Source organism: Rattus norvegicus, chromosome X (assembly GCF_036323735.1).
Source record: "Rattus norvegicus strain BN/NHsdMcwi chromosome X, GRCr8, whole genome shotgun sequence".
In the NCBI taxonomy this organism is placed as follows: Eukaryota; Metazoa; Chordata; class Mammalia; order Rodentia; family Muridae; genus Rattus; species Rattus norvegicus.
Genome location: NC_086039.1, coordinates 34868351 through 34883810, shown reverse-complemented (window position 1 = coordinate 34883810; position 15460 = coordinate 34868351). Strand labels below are relative to the sequence as shown.

Here is a 15460-nt window from a genome sequence, read left to right as displayed (position 1 = left end):
GCCTCATGTATTCAGGCTAGCTAAAAATCTTTCTATATAGTTGATACTATTCTTGAACTTTTAATTCTACTGACTATAAGTGTTAAAATTTCAGGCATACAACACTACACCTGATTTATATGATACTACGAATTGAATCCAAGGCCTCATGCATCCCAGGCAAGCCTTTACAAATTGAGATATATCCCAAATCCCTTCGACTAACGGTTTATTTCTAATGGTTTATTTGCTTTCTGTTTTCACAGTAAATTTTATGTTTTTTGAGGGCATTAAGTCTCTCCCATTCACCTATGCCTGGTCATTTCTAGCCTATGCAAGGAGGACATATGCCATTCAATATATATTTATTGAAGTAAGACTTAAATATTAGCTTGATCAGCTATCCACCTCTTTTTCATGTTTTAAACTCCATGTCTCTCTCTTATTGTTCTTATCGGATGCTAATATCAAATTTCCAATTGGCAACAGCTCCTTATTTCTAGGTTCCTTATCAAGGGGATTTTTGAGAAATTTAAGCAAATAAAGATGCAGAAAGATGCCATATAATTTGCTTTCTATCACTGTGGCCAGATTCCTCCAATGTCTGCTCTATTCAGAACTACATACTGTGACTGGATCACTCTCTTGCCCTTGGGCCTCAGACCAAGATGAGCTTGTACTTGACATTTTAGGTAACTTATCTTATCAGAGGTCCTGGAAGCTTCTTGGAAACAGGAAACTTCTTGAGAAGAGCAGACTTACTAAAATCTCCTTTTGTCTTATTGACTGTGGGAGCTGAGTTGGGACTAATTTAATCTTGGATGGTAAAGCCCATGAATCACTTTCAGTGCAGCACAGCACTAATAGTCTTACCATCTCGGCTAATTCGGGGTGTTCTGAGTTCTTAATTGTATAATAAAATTGAAAAAAATTAAACCAATACTTTCAGGGTAATTCTATTAAAATGAAATATGGCTCTCTTTTAGTTAAAAGGAAAAAAATGCATGACTTTAAGGAATCAAGAGAGAAAAAAGTAAACCCTTTCATGATCCTATTCATTATTCTCAGAAACAAAATGGATTTCCTTTCAGTATGTTGGAATAAAAATGGAGTTCTTTCTAAAATCATGACAAGTTTTATCTAGGGGTATAAAATTTTAAATAGGAAGAGTAATAGCAAGGGATGGGTCTTTACCCAGTAACACAGAGATAAATGTTTTCCCTAAGGTTATGTGGATGTAGAAAATGAATTATCCTTGGACCTGCTTAGGCTTGTGACTCAGGAATCCTGTTTGTATTTTTATGGTCAAAGTTCTATATGCTCTCTTCTACATGGGTATCAGTGGATAATAGTGGTATTTTCCATTTCTTTCTATTAAATAGACCACAATAAAATGTTAAGGTGATATAAAGTTCTTAAATACAGTGTATACTGAATTAATATCAAAGCACCTCTAAATACATTGAAGACATAATCAGAAATATTTAAGATGTTACTTTATTGTTTTGCATGAAATATTTTATGAACATATAAGTTCATGGTCCTGTGCATGGGCTCTGTGAGTCTATTCATAACCACAGTTGGGGCTTATTTCACTTCATATAGTACTTCTAATATGTTTGACTGGATTTAAAAACAAATCATTCTTTTGTTCCATAAGCCTTCCTTTCTGCTGCCAAATTTACAGGATTATACATGACGATAACCTCCCCCTAATGAGCAGAAGTTCTAGGTCTTCATTTTTATTGGATTTTTTTCTCTTAAAAGCTTAGTTTTGACTGGACTCAGACTTAGAAGTAGAGGTTCTCAGAGAGAACAGCCTACATTTCTTGGCAATCAGTTCCTGGAGTCTTTTTTTTTTTTTGTTGATTCCTTCATTCTCTTGGCCCAAAGATTAGCATATTCTGCGGGCTCTTCCTCACTTTTCTATTGTATTTTTTTTCAGAGAAATGCATCTGCTTTTGCATTGCAGGATATACTGAGTGGCAAGACAGTGAATCCTGGGTGCATTGGTCCTGGGCTTCTTACCTTCTTTCGTTAAGAGCTTTATGACATATTGGTGGACATCATTTCCTTTAGAGAGACTGAAAAACTTTGGAATTCTGCTGTTTCTTTAGGTCCTCAATCACTAAGGCACAGCAGTATCTGTCAGTCCAGGAATATCCTTCTCTCTCTTTATGCTAACTATGTTGAAAACACTCAGCTTGGCATCCACAATGTGTCCATGAATAGACTTGTGCTTCCCCTCGCCAGTTCTTGATCTATAACAAGAAAGTTCCTTACTGAACAGCACACACACTCTTTCATGAGTCAAGATGCCTTGCTTCGTGGGAGAACCCTGTTTGTCGTTCCCACCACTGATTTGCACCCCATAACCCTTCTACTCTTCTCCCAGAGCATCGCCAGCTACTTCTTTGGCCATGTGCTTCCCATAGAAAGTGCCAAGCTTTCCTTCAATGAGTTTCCGACAGCTAGGAGATATTCAACTACATCTTGCCTAGAAGGCACGATAAAAAGAACTTTATTGGATTTCAAGTAAGGAAGTTCTTAATTGTATGATCCACAGCTGTCACATCTTGACTAGTGTGGGGGTTTGAATGAAAATGCCTCCCATAGGCTCACAGGGAGTGGCATTATTTGAAAGGATTAGAAGGTGTGTCTTGACAGGTCTTCCTGGTTGCTGCCGCTGCAGAGAGCCCCTGGGCAGCACCCCACGAGCGAACCTGAGCCTCAGGACCACAGGTAAGACCAAATTTTCTGCTGCAAGAAAGCTGCCTGGTGAGCTTGGGACACATGGAAGCAGAATTTCTCTAGGACCGGGCACGTTCTGTGTTTACCGGAAGTCCCACACCCGCGGATCCCGGCCCGCAGCAGCTCTCTGCTCCCAGACCCGGTGAGAGAGAGACCCAACCGCCTGGTCAGGTGGGCACTCCTGAGGCTGCAGAGCGGAAGAGACCACCAACACTGCTCACCCCTGCCCACATCCCTGGCCCAAGAGGAAACTGTATAAGGCCTCTGGGCTCCCGTGGGGGAGGGCCCAGGAGCGGCAGGACCCCTGTGCCTGAGACACCGCCGGAACCTGAGGGAAACAGACCGGATAAACAGTTCTCTGCACCCAAATCCCGTGGGAGGGAGAGCTAAACCTTCAGAGAGGCAGACAAGCCTGGGAAACCAGAAGAGACTGCTCCCTGCACACACATCTTGGACGCCAGAGGAAAAAGCCAAAGACCATCTGGAACCCTGGTGCACTGAAGCTCCCGGAAGGGGCGGCACAGGTCTTCCTGGTTGCTGCCGCTGCAGAGAGCCCCTGGGCAGCACCCCACGAGTGAACCTGAGCCTCAGGACCACAGGTAAGACCAAATTTTCTGCTGCAAGAAAGCTGCCTGGTGAGCTTGGGACACATGGAAGCAGAATTTCTCTAGGACCGGGCACGTTCTGTGTTTACCGGAAGTCCCACACCCGCGGATCCCGGCCCGCAGCAGCTCTCTGCTCCCAGACCCGGTGAGAGAGAGACCCAACCGCCTGGTCAGGTGGGCACTCCTGAGGCTGCAGAGCGGAAGAGACCACCAACACTGCTCACCCCTGCCCACATCCCTGGCCCAAGAGGAAACTGTATAAGGCCTCTGGGCTCCCGTGGGGGAGGGCCCAGGAGCGGCAGGACCCCTGTGCCTGAGACACCGCCGGAACCTGAGAGAAACAGACCGGATAAACAGTTCTCTGCACCCAAATCCCGTGGGAGGGAGAGCTAAACCTTCAGAGAGGCAGACAAGCCTGGGAAACCAGAAGAGACTGCTCCCTGCACACACATCTTGGACGCCAGAGGAAAAAGCCAAAGACCATCTGGAACCCTGGTGCACTGAAGCTCCCGGAAGGGGCGGCACAGGTCTTCCTGGTTGCTGCCGCTGCAGAGAGCCCCTGGGCAGCACCCCACGAGCGAACTTGAGCCTCAGGACCACAGGTAAGACCAAATTTTCTGCTGCAAGAAAGCTGCCTGGTGAACTCAAGACACAGGCCCACAGGAACAGCTGAAGACCTGTAGAGAGGAAAAACTACACGCCCGAAAGCAGAACACTCTGTCCCCATAACTGACTGAAAGAGAGGAAAACAGGTCTACAGCACTCCTGACACACAGGCTTATAGGACAGTCTAGCCACTGTCAGAAATAGCAGAACAAAGTAACACTAGAGATAATCTGATGGCGAGAGGCAAGCGCAGGAACACAAGCAACAGAAACCAAGACTACATGGCATCATCGGAGCCCAATTCTCCCACCAAAGCAAACACGGAATATCCAAACACACCAGAAAAGCAAGATCTAGTTTCAAAATCATATTTGATCATGATGCTGGAGGACTTCAAGAAAGACATGAAGAACTCCCTTAGAGAACAAGTAGAAGCCTACAGAGAGGAATCGCAAAAATGCCTGAAAGAATCTCAAAAATCCATGAAAGAATTCCAGGAAAACATAAATAAAAAAGTAGAAGCCCATAGAGAGGAGACACAAAAATCCCTGAAAGAAATCCAGGAAAACACAATCAAACAGTTGAAGGAATTAAAAATGGAAATAGAAGCAATCAAGAAAGAACACATGGAAACAACCCTGGATATAGAAAACCAAAAGAAGAGACAAGGAGCTGTAGATACAAGCTTCACCAACAGAATACAAGAGATGGAAGAGAGAATCTCAGGAGCAGAAGATTCCATAGAAATCATTGACTCAACTGTCAAAGATAATGTAAAGCGGAAAAAGCTACTGGTCCAAAACATACAGGAAATCCAGGACTCAATGAGAAGATCAAACCTAAGGATAATAGGTATAGAAGAGAGTGAAGACTCCCAGCTCAAAGGACCAGTAAATATCTTCAACAAAATCATAGAAGAAAACTTCCCTAACCTAAAAAAAGAGATACCCATAGACATACAAGAAGCCTACAGAACTCCAAATAGATTGGACCAGAAAAGAAACACCTCCCGTCACATAATTGTCAAAACACCAAACGCACAAAATAAAGAAAGAATATTAAAAGCAGTAAGGGAAAAAGGTCAAGTAACATATAAAGGCAGACCTATCAGAATCACACCAGACTTCTCGCCAGAAACTATGAAGGCCAGAAGATCCTGGACTGATGTCATACAGACCCTAAGAGAACACAAATGCCAGCCCAGGTTACTGTATCCAGCAAAACTCTCAATTAACATTGATGGAGAAACCAAGATATTCCATGACAAAACCAAATTTACACAATATCTTTCCACAAATCCAGCACTACAAAGGATAATAAATGGTAAAGCCCAACATAAGGAGGCAAGCTATACCCTAGAAGAAGCAAGAAACTAATCGTCTTGGCAACAAAACAAAGAGAATGAAAGCACACAACCATAACCTCACATCCAAATATGAATATAAAGGGAAACAATAATCACTATTCCTTAATATCTCTCAATATCAATGGCCTCAACTCCCCAATAAAAAGACATAGATTAACAAACTGGATACGCAACGAGGACCCTGCATTCTGCTGCCTACAGGAAACACACCTCAGAGAAAAAGACAGACACTACCTCAGAGTGAAAGGCTGGAAAACAACTTTCCAAGCAAATGGTCAGAAGAAGCAAGCTGGAGTAGCCATTCTAATATCAAATAAAATCAATTTTCAACTAAAAGTCATCAAAAAAGATAAGGAAGGACACTTCATATTCATCAAAGGAAAAATCCACCAAGATGAACTCTCAATCCTAAATATCTATGCCCCAAATACAAGGGCACCTACATATGTAAAAGAAACCTTACTAAAGCTCAAAACACACATTGCACCTCACACAATAATAGTGGGAGATTTCAACACCCCACTCTCATCAATGGACAGATCATGGAAACAGAAATTAAACAGTGATGTCGACAGACTAAGAGAAGTCATGAGCCAAATGGACTTAACGGATATTTATAGAACATTCTATCCTAAAGCAAAAGGATAAAGGTATCTTCTTCTCAGCTCCTCATGGTACTTTCTCCAAAATTGACCATATAATTGGTCAAAAAACGGGCCTCAACAGGTACAGAAAGATAGAAATAATCCCATGCGTGCTATCGGACCACCACGGCCTAAAACTGGTCTTCAATAACAATAAGGGAAGAATGCCCACATATACGTGGAAATTGAACAATGCTCTACTCAATGGTAACCTGGTCAAGGAAGAAATAAAGAAAGAAATTAAAAACTTTTTAGAATTTAATGAAAATGAAGATACAACATACTCAAACTTATGGGACACAATGAAAGCTGTGCTAAGAGGAAAACTCATAGCGCTGAGTGCCTGCAGAAAGAAACAGGAAAGAGCATATGTCAGCAGCTTGACAGCACACCTAAAAGCTCTAGAACAAAAAGAAGCAAATACACCCAGGAGGAGTAGAAGGCAGGAAATTATCAAACTCAGAGCTGAAATCAACCAAGTAGAAACAAAAAGGACCATAGAAAGAATCAACAGAACCAAAAGTTGGTTCTTTGAGAAAATCAACAAGATAGATAAACCCTTAGCCAGACTAACGAGAGGACACAGAGAGTGCGTCCAAATTAGCAAAATCAGAAATGAAAAGGGAGACATAACTACAGATTCAGAGGAAATTCAAAAAATCATCAGATCTTACTAGAAAAACCTATATTCAACAAAATTTGAAAATCTGCAGGAAATGGACAATTTCCTAGACAGATACCAGGTATCGAAGTTAAATCAGGAACAGATAAACCAGTTAAACAACCCCATAACTCCTAAGGAAATAGAAGCAGTCATTAAAGGTCTCCCAACCAAAAAGAGCCCAGGTCCAGACGGGTTTAGTGCAGAATTCTATCAAACCTTCACAGAAGACCTCATACCAATATTATCCAAACTATTCCACAAAATTGAAACAGATGGAGCCCTACCGAATTCCTTCTACGAAGCCACAATTACTCTTATACCTAAACCACACAAAGACACAACAAAGAAAGAGAACTTCAGACCAATTTCCCTTATGAATATCGACGCAAATATACTCAATAAAATTCTGGCAAACCGAATCCAAGAGCACATCAAAACAATCATCCACCATGATCAAGTAGGCTTCATCCCAGGCATGCAGGGATGGTTTAATATACGGAAAACCATCAACGTGATCCATTATATAAACAAACTGAAAGAACAGAACCACATGATCATTTCATTAGATGCTGAGAAAGCATTTGACAAAATTCAACACCCCTTCATGATAAAAGTCCTGGAAAGAATAGGAATTCAAGGCCCATACCTAAACATAGTAAAAGCCATATACAGCAAACCAGTTGCTAACATTAAACTAAATGGAGAGAAACTTGAAGCAATCCCACTAAAATCAGGGACTAGACAAGGCTGCCCACTCTCTCCCTACTTATTCAATATAGTTCTTGAAGTTCTAGCCAGAGCAATCAGACAACAAAAGGAGATCAAGGGGATACAGATCGGAAAAGAAGAGGTCAAAATATCACTATTTGCAGACGACATGATAGTATATTTAAGTGATCCCAAAAGTTCCACCAGAGAACTACTAAAGCTGATAAACAACTTCAGCAAAGTGGCTGGGTATAAAATTAACTCAAATAAATCAGTTGCCTTCCTCTATACAAAAGAGAAACAAGCCGAGAAAGAAATTAGGGAAACGACACCCTTCATAATAGACCCAAATAATATAAAGTACCTCGGTGTGACTTTAACCAAGCAAGTAAAAGATCTGTACAATAAGAACTTCAAGACACTGAGGAAAGAAATTGAAGAAGACCTCAGAAGATGGAAAGATCTCCCATGCTCATGGATTGGCAGGATTAATATAGTAAAAATGGCCATTTTACCAAAAGCAATCTACAGATTCAATGCAATCCCCATCAAAATACCAATCCAATTCTTCAAAGAGTTAGACAGAACAATTTGCAAATTCATCTGGAATAACAAAAAACCCAGGATAGCTAAAGCTATCCTCAACAATAAAAGGACTTCAGGGGGAATCACTATCCCTGAACTCAAGCAGTATTACAGAGCAATAGTGATAAAAAGTGCATGGTATTGGTACAGAGACAGACAGATAGACCAATGGAATAGAATTGAAGACCCAGAAATGAACCCACACACCTATGGTCACTTGATTTTTGACAAAGGAGCCAAAACCATCCAATGGAAAAAAGATAGCATTTTCAGCAAATGGTGCTGGTTCAACTGGAGGGCAACATGTAGAAGAATGCAGATCGATCCATGCTTATCACCCTGTACAAAGCTTAAGTCCAAGTGGATCAAGGACCTCCACATCAAAGCAGACACACTCAAACTAATAGAAGAAAAACTAGGGAAGCATCTGGAACACATGGGCACTGGAAAAAATTTCCTGAACAAAACACCAATGGCTTATGCTCTAAGATCAAGAATCGACAAATGGGATCTCATAAAACTGCAAAGCTTCTGTAAGGCAAAGGACACTGTGGTTAGGACAAAACGGCAACCAACAGATTGGGAAAAGATCTTTACCAATCCTACAACAGATAGAGGCCTTATATCCAAAATATACAAAGAACTCAAGAAGTTAGACCGCAGGGAGACAAATAACCCTATTAAAAAATGGGGTTCAGAGCTAAACAAAGAATTCACAGCTGAGGAATGCCGAATGGCTGAGAAACACCTAAAGAAATGTTCAACATCTTTAGTCATAAGGGAAATGCAAATCAAAACAACCCTGAGATTTCACCTCACACCAGTGAGAATGGCTAAGATCAAAAACTCAGGTGACAGCAGATGCTGGCGAGGATGTGGAGAAAGAGGAACACTCCTCCATTGTTGGTGGGATTGCAGACTGGTAAAACCATTCTGGAAATCAGTCTGGAGGTTCCTCAGAAAATTGGACATTGATCTGCCTGAGGATCCAGCTATACCTCTCTTGGGCATATACCCAAAACATGCCTCAACATATAAAAGAGACACGTGCTCCACTATGTTCATCGCAACCTTATTTATAATAGCCAGAAGCTGGAAAGAACCCAGATGCCCTTCAACAGAGGAATGGATACAGAAAATGTGGTACATCTACACAATGGAATATTACTCAGCTATCAAAAACAACGAGTTTATGAAATTCGTAGGCAAATGGTTGGAACTGGAAAATATCATCCTGAGTGAGCTAACCCAATCACAGAAAGACATACATGGTATGTACTCATTGATAAGTGGCTATTAGCCCAAATGCTTGAATTACCCTAGATCCCTAGAACAAACGAAACTCAAGACGGATGATCAAAATGTGAATGCTTCACTCCTTCTTTAAATGAGGAAAAAGAATACCCTTGGCAGGGAAGGGAGAGGCAAAGATTAAAACAGAGACTGAAGGAACACCCATTCAGAGCCTGCCCCACATGTGGCCCATACATATACAGCCACCCAATTAGACAAGATGGATGAAGCAAAGAAGTGCAGACCGACAGGAGCCGGATGTAGATCGCTCCTGAGAGACACAGCCAGAGTACAGCAAATACAGAGGCGAATGCCAGCAGCAAACCACTGAACTGAGAATAGGTCCCCTATTGAAGGAATCAGAGAAAGAACTGGAAGAGCTTGAAGGGGCTCGAGACCCCAAAAGTACAACAATGCCAAGCAACCAGAGCTTCCAGGGACTAAGCCACTACCTAAAGACTATACATGGACTGACCCTGGACTCTGACCCCATAGGTAGCAATGAATATCCTAGTAAGAGCACCAGTGGAAGGGGAAGCCCTGGGTCCTGCTAAGACTGAACCCCCAGTGAACTAGTCTATGGGGGGAGGGCGGCAATGGGGGGAGGGTTGGGAGGGGAACACCCATAAGGAAGGGGAGGGGGGAGGGGGATGTTTGCCCGGAAACCGGGAAAGGGAATAACACTCGAAATGTATATAAGAAATACTCAAGTTAATAAAAAAATAAATAAAAAAAAAAAGAAGGTGTGTCTTTATTGGAGGAGAATGTGTCACTGAGCATAGGTTTGAAGTTTCAGAAGTTTAAGCCAATGGCTCACTTTTTCTTCCTGCTGTCTGTGGATCCAGGTGTAGACGTCTCAGTTGCTTCTCCAGAATTGTGACTGCTTGCATACCATCATGCTTCCTGCCATGATAATAATAGCCTAAGAACCTCTGAACTGTAAGCCAGCCCCACTAAATGTTTTCCTTTATTAAGAGTTGCCATGGTTGTGGTGTCTCTTCACAGCAATAACACCCTAATTAAGACAACTAGAGAGCAGGCTTTCAGGTATTGTTGGAAATCCCATAAGGAGAGACAGTTTATGACTTTCAAAACATTATATTGAATTTAAGATGTCTTTATTCATAAGGAAATATTTTACATAGGATTTATTAATCAGAAATGTTGCTAGTTAAATTGCCAAGATACTTTTGATATTATTTAATTTAAAAAGTTTGAGACAGAGTCTTATGTATCCCAGTTGGGCTAAAAGTTACTCTATAGCTGAAGCTGACCTTGAACTCCTGATCCTCTGGTCTCTGCCCTGAAATGCTGGAGTTGCAGTCTGGTGTTACCATGTTCTTTTTATGTGGTGGCGGGGATGGAACTCAGTGCATCATGTATGCTAGGCAAGTGATCTACCAAACGAACTAGATTCACTACCTGGTGTTTTAATATAATTACTATAACTATTTTCATTTACTTAGAAATGTTTTTGCTATGTATTCATGAAATAAAAAATATACATGGCCTATATTTGTCGAGGTCTTCTTATTACTTCTTTCACTGATTTGTGGCCTAGTTTGTCTATATCATTTGCTGTTGGAACAATCATTGCCCATCTTTCTTACACAGTTTTGTATTATTACCAGAGTCAGAGCTGAAACATAGCTCTTAAGTGTTTTCCAATAATGTATTTGGATTTGTTTCCAGGAACCTGAAATCCAAATTCTGCTATTTAGGGATGCCAACAAAGCATATTCAGACTCTTAGCACTCACTTTCTTTTCTTAAGTTGTTCTGGAATGGATTGTTGACTGAGACATCTAATGGGTGCTGTGACCCAGTTATACCCCTAGATAATAAACTAAGTTCCAGAATTACAGCCAAACACAGTGGACACTTTTAAAAATTGTTCCCAAAGGTCTTTAGCTCTTGATATCCTTGTGTGACTCTTCCTCTAGTGCATGGCTAAACCAAATGACTTGCTGCAAATGGATAGAATTGGGCAAATATTTCTGAGATTAGTTTACATCATACCTAGTCCTAGGATTAAAGGCATGGATCACTACTCTGGCTAAAGAGAGTACTAGGGAAGGAAGGAAGGAAGGAAGGAAGGGAAGACTCTGACCAATGGATCATAAAGAACCAAGGCCTTACTCCAACACATCACGAGAATTGAATCCATTCAAAAACAGCTTGAGTAAGTGTGGAAGCAAGTCTAGCCACAGTTGAATCTCAAAGATAATCACAGTCCTAGAAAACATCTCACTGGAGCCTGTGAGAATTTTGTAGCCAAAAGACCCGGTTAAGCCATGCTCAAACTACTGATCTGCACATTCTTTTAGATAATAAGACCGTTGTTTTCAGGTACCAGTTACGGGGTAATTTGTTATATGGCAATAAATAACTGACTCAGGCATTAGCAACTACATCATGAACATCATCTGGGTCATAGTAGCTATAAATCACCATTGATTAAAAGATGCATGTCAGCTCTAAAGATGATAAATCGGAATATGTACTCTAGCTTTTGAAATAAACTGAGTGATAAAAGTAGTTAGTTAACCTATGAGGTAATATATTTGACTAAAACAACTGGCCTTGAAAAAAGTTTTGAGTCTTCATATGATCAACCAAAAAGAATATTTAAATGTTTGCTGAATTGAATTTTCTAGATAATTTTATTATCTGACTAGAGATAAATCTTTTTTATTGGATATTTTATTTATCTACATTTCAAATGTTATCCCATTTTAAAGGTTTCCCTCCATAAACCCTGTATCCCATCTTGTTTCCCCCTGCTTCTATGAGGGTGCACCCCTACCCACTCACCCTCGCATGCTCGCCTCCCTGCCCTGGCATTTCCCTACACTGGAACATTGAGCCTTCCCAGGACCAAGGGCCTCTCCTCCCACTGATGCCTGACAAGGCCATCCTCTGTTATATATACAGATGGAGCCATGGGTCCCTCCATGTGTACTCTTTGGTTAGTGGTTTAATCCCTGGGAGCTCTGGGGTGTCTGGTTGATTGATATTGTTGTTCTTCCTATGGGGTTGCAAATCCCTTCAGCTCCTTCAGTCCTTTCTCTAATTCTTCCATTTTAGTTCCTGTGCTCAGTCCAATAGTTGACTGCAGGCATCCACATCTGTATTTGTCATGCTCTGGCAGAGCCTTTCAGGAGACAGCTATACCAGGTTCCTGTCAGCAAGCACTTCTTGGCATTAACAATAGTGATTGGGTTTGGTGTTTGTATATAGGATGGATCCCCAGGTGGGGCAGTCTCTATATGGCCTTTCTTTCAGTCTCTGCTTCACACTTTGTTCCTGTATTTCCTTTAGACAGGAGCAATTCTGGGTTAAAAATTTGGAGATGAGTAGGTTGCCCCATTCCTCAACTGGGGGCCTTGCCTAACTTCTGGATATGGTTTCCACAGGTTCTCCCTCCCCTTTGTTGGGTATTTCAGCTAATGCCATCCCCGTTGGGTCCTGGGAGATTCTTGCTTTCCTGGCATCTGGGACATGCTGGTGGCTACCCTCAGTTCCCCATCCCCCATTGCTACACATCTCTATTCAATTTCCTGACCTTCTTTGTATCATCCCCATCTCCCATACCTGATCCTGCACATCTTTTTCCCTCCCCTTCTTGCTTCCTTCAAAGTTCCTCCCAGCCTCTATCTCCTGTGAGTATTTTGTGAGTCCCTCCTTCTAAGAAGGAGTGAAGCATCCATATCTTGGTCTTCCTTCTTCTCGAGCTTCGTATGATCTGTGAGTTGTATGGTGAGTACTGTGAGCTTTTTGCTTAATATCTACTTATCAACGAGTACATACAATGTGTGCTATTTTGTGATTGGGTTAGCTCACTCAGGATGATATTTTCTAGGTCCACACATTTGTCTTTGAATTGGTATTCTGTTCAGGAAAATTTCCCCTATGCCCATGTGTTCAGGCCTCTTCCCCACTTTTTCTTCTATTAGTTTCAGGGTATCTGGTTTGATGTGGAGGTTCTTGATCCACCTTGATTTGAGTTTTACACAGGGTGATAAGAATGGATCAATTTGCATTCTTCTCCATGCTGACTTCCAGTTGAACCAGAACCATTTGTTGAAAAGTCTATCTTTTTTCCACTGGATGGTTTTAGCTCCTTTTCAAAGATCAAGTGACCACAGGTGTAGGAGTTAATCTTTGCGTCTTCAATTCTATTCCACTGATGTACCTGTCTGTCTTTGTATCAATATCATGCATTTTTTAAATCACTATTGCTCTGTAATACAGCTTGAGGTCAGAGATGGTGATTTCTCCAGAAGTTCTTTTATTGCTGAGGATAGTTTTCTCCATCCTGGGTTATTGTTATTCCAAATAAATTTGCGAATTGCTCTTTCTAATTCTACGAAGAATTGAGCTGCAATTTTGATGGGGATTGCATTGAAACTGCAGATTGCTTTTGACAAGGAGGCCATTTTTACAATATTAATCCTGCCAATCTATGAGCATGGGAAATCTTTCCATCTTCTGAGATCTTATTCAATTTCTTTCTTCAGAGACTTGAAGTTCTTGTCATACAGATCTTTTACTTGCTTGGTTAGAGTCACACCAAGGTATTTTATATTATTTGTGACTATTGTGAAGGGTGACATTTCCCTAATTTCTTTCTCAGCCTGTTCGTTCTTTGAGTAGAGGAAGACTACTGATTTGTTTGAATTTATTTTATATCCAGTCAGTTTGCTGAAGTTCTTTGTCAGTTTAGGAGTTCTCTGGAGAAATTTTTCAGGTCACGTAACTATACTATCATATCATCTGTAAATAGTGATATTTTGGCTTCCTCCTTTCCAATTTGTATCAATTTGACCTCCTTTCATTGTCTGATTACTCTGGCTAGGACTTCAAGTACTATATTGAATAAGTATGGAGAGAGTGGGCAGCCTTGTCTAGTCCCTGATTTTAGTGGGATTGCTGCAAGTTTCTCTCCTTTTAGTTTGATGTTAGCTACTGGTTTGCTGTATATGGCTTTTACTATGTTTAGGTATGGGCCTTGAATTCCTGTTCTTTCCAGGACTTTTATCATGAAGGGGTGTTAAAAGAATTTTGTCAAATGCTTCCTAAGCATCTAATGAAATGATCATGTGTTTCTTATCTTTGAGTTTGTTTATATAGTGGATTATGTTGATAGATTTCCATATATTAGACCATCCCTGCATGCCTGGAATGAAGCCTACTTGATCATGATGGATGATTGTTTTAATGTGTTCTTGGATTCGCTTTGCAAGAATTTTATTGAGTATTTTTGCGTCAATATTCATAAGGGAAATTGGTCTGAAGTTCTCTTTCTTCGTTGGGTCTTTGTGGGTATAAGAGCAATTGTGGCTTTATAGAAGGAATTTGGTAGTGTTCTGTCTGTTTCTGTTTTGTGGAATCATTTGGACAGTATTGGTATGAGGTCTTCTATGAAGGTCTGATAGAATTCTGCACTAAACCCATCTTGTCCTGGCTTTTTATGATTGGGATTATGTTAATAAGTGTCTTTTTATTTAGGAGTTACGGGATTGTTTAGATTGTTTATCTGATCCTGTTTTAACTTTGATACCTGGTATCTGTCTGGAAATTCTTCCATTTCATAAAGAATTTCCAGTTTTGTTGAATATAGGCATTTGTAGTAGGATCTGATGATTTTTTGAATTTCTTCTGATTCTGTTGTTATGTCTCCCTTTTCATTTCTGATTTTGTTAGTTTGGATACTGTCTTTGTTACCACTGAGCTAAATCCCCAACCCCTGGATACTGTCTTTGTGCCCTCTGGTTAATCTAGGTAAGGATTTATCTATCTTTTTGATTTTCTCAAAAAAAAAAAAAAGAAAAAGAAAGAAACCTGCTCCTGGTTTTGTTGATTCTTTGTATAGTCCATTTTGTTTGTACTTGGTTGTTTTCAGCCCTGAGTTTGATTAGTTCCTGCTGTCTACTCCTCTTGGGTGTATTTGTTTCTTTTTATTCTAGAGCTTTCATGTGTGCTGCCAAGATGCTAATGTACGCTCTCTCCAGTTTCCTTTTGCAGTCACTCAGATCTATGAGTTTTCCTCTTAGCACTGCTTTCATTGTCTCCCATAAGTTTGGGTATGTTGTATCTTCATTTTCATTAAATTCTAAAAAGTCCTTAATTTCTTTCTTTATTTCTTCCTTGACCAAGTTATCATTGAGTGTGGCATTGTTCAACTTCCTTGTTGAACACTTGTGGGCTTTCTGTTGTTATTGTTGTCATTGAAGACCAATCTTAGTCCATGGTGATCT

The 15460-nt window shown here is 40.7% G+C and overlaps 1 pseudogene; it reads right to left on the bottom strand.

Moving 5' to 3' along the window:
• Nucleotides 1–1747: 1747 nt before the first annotated feature.
• Nucleotides 1748–12022, bottom strand: Rps6-ps2 (ribosomal protein S6, pseudogene 2; annotated as a pseudogene).
• Between the last annotated feature and the right edge of the window lie 3438 nt (nt 12023–15460).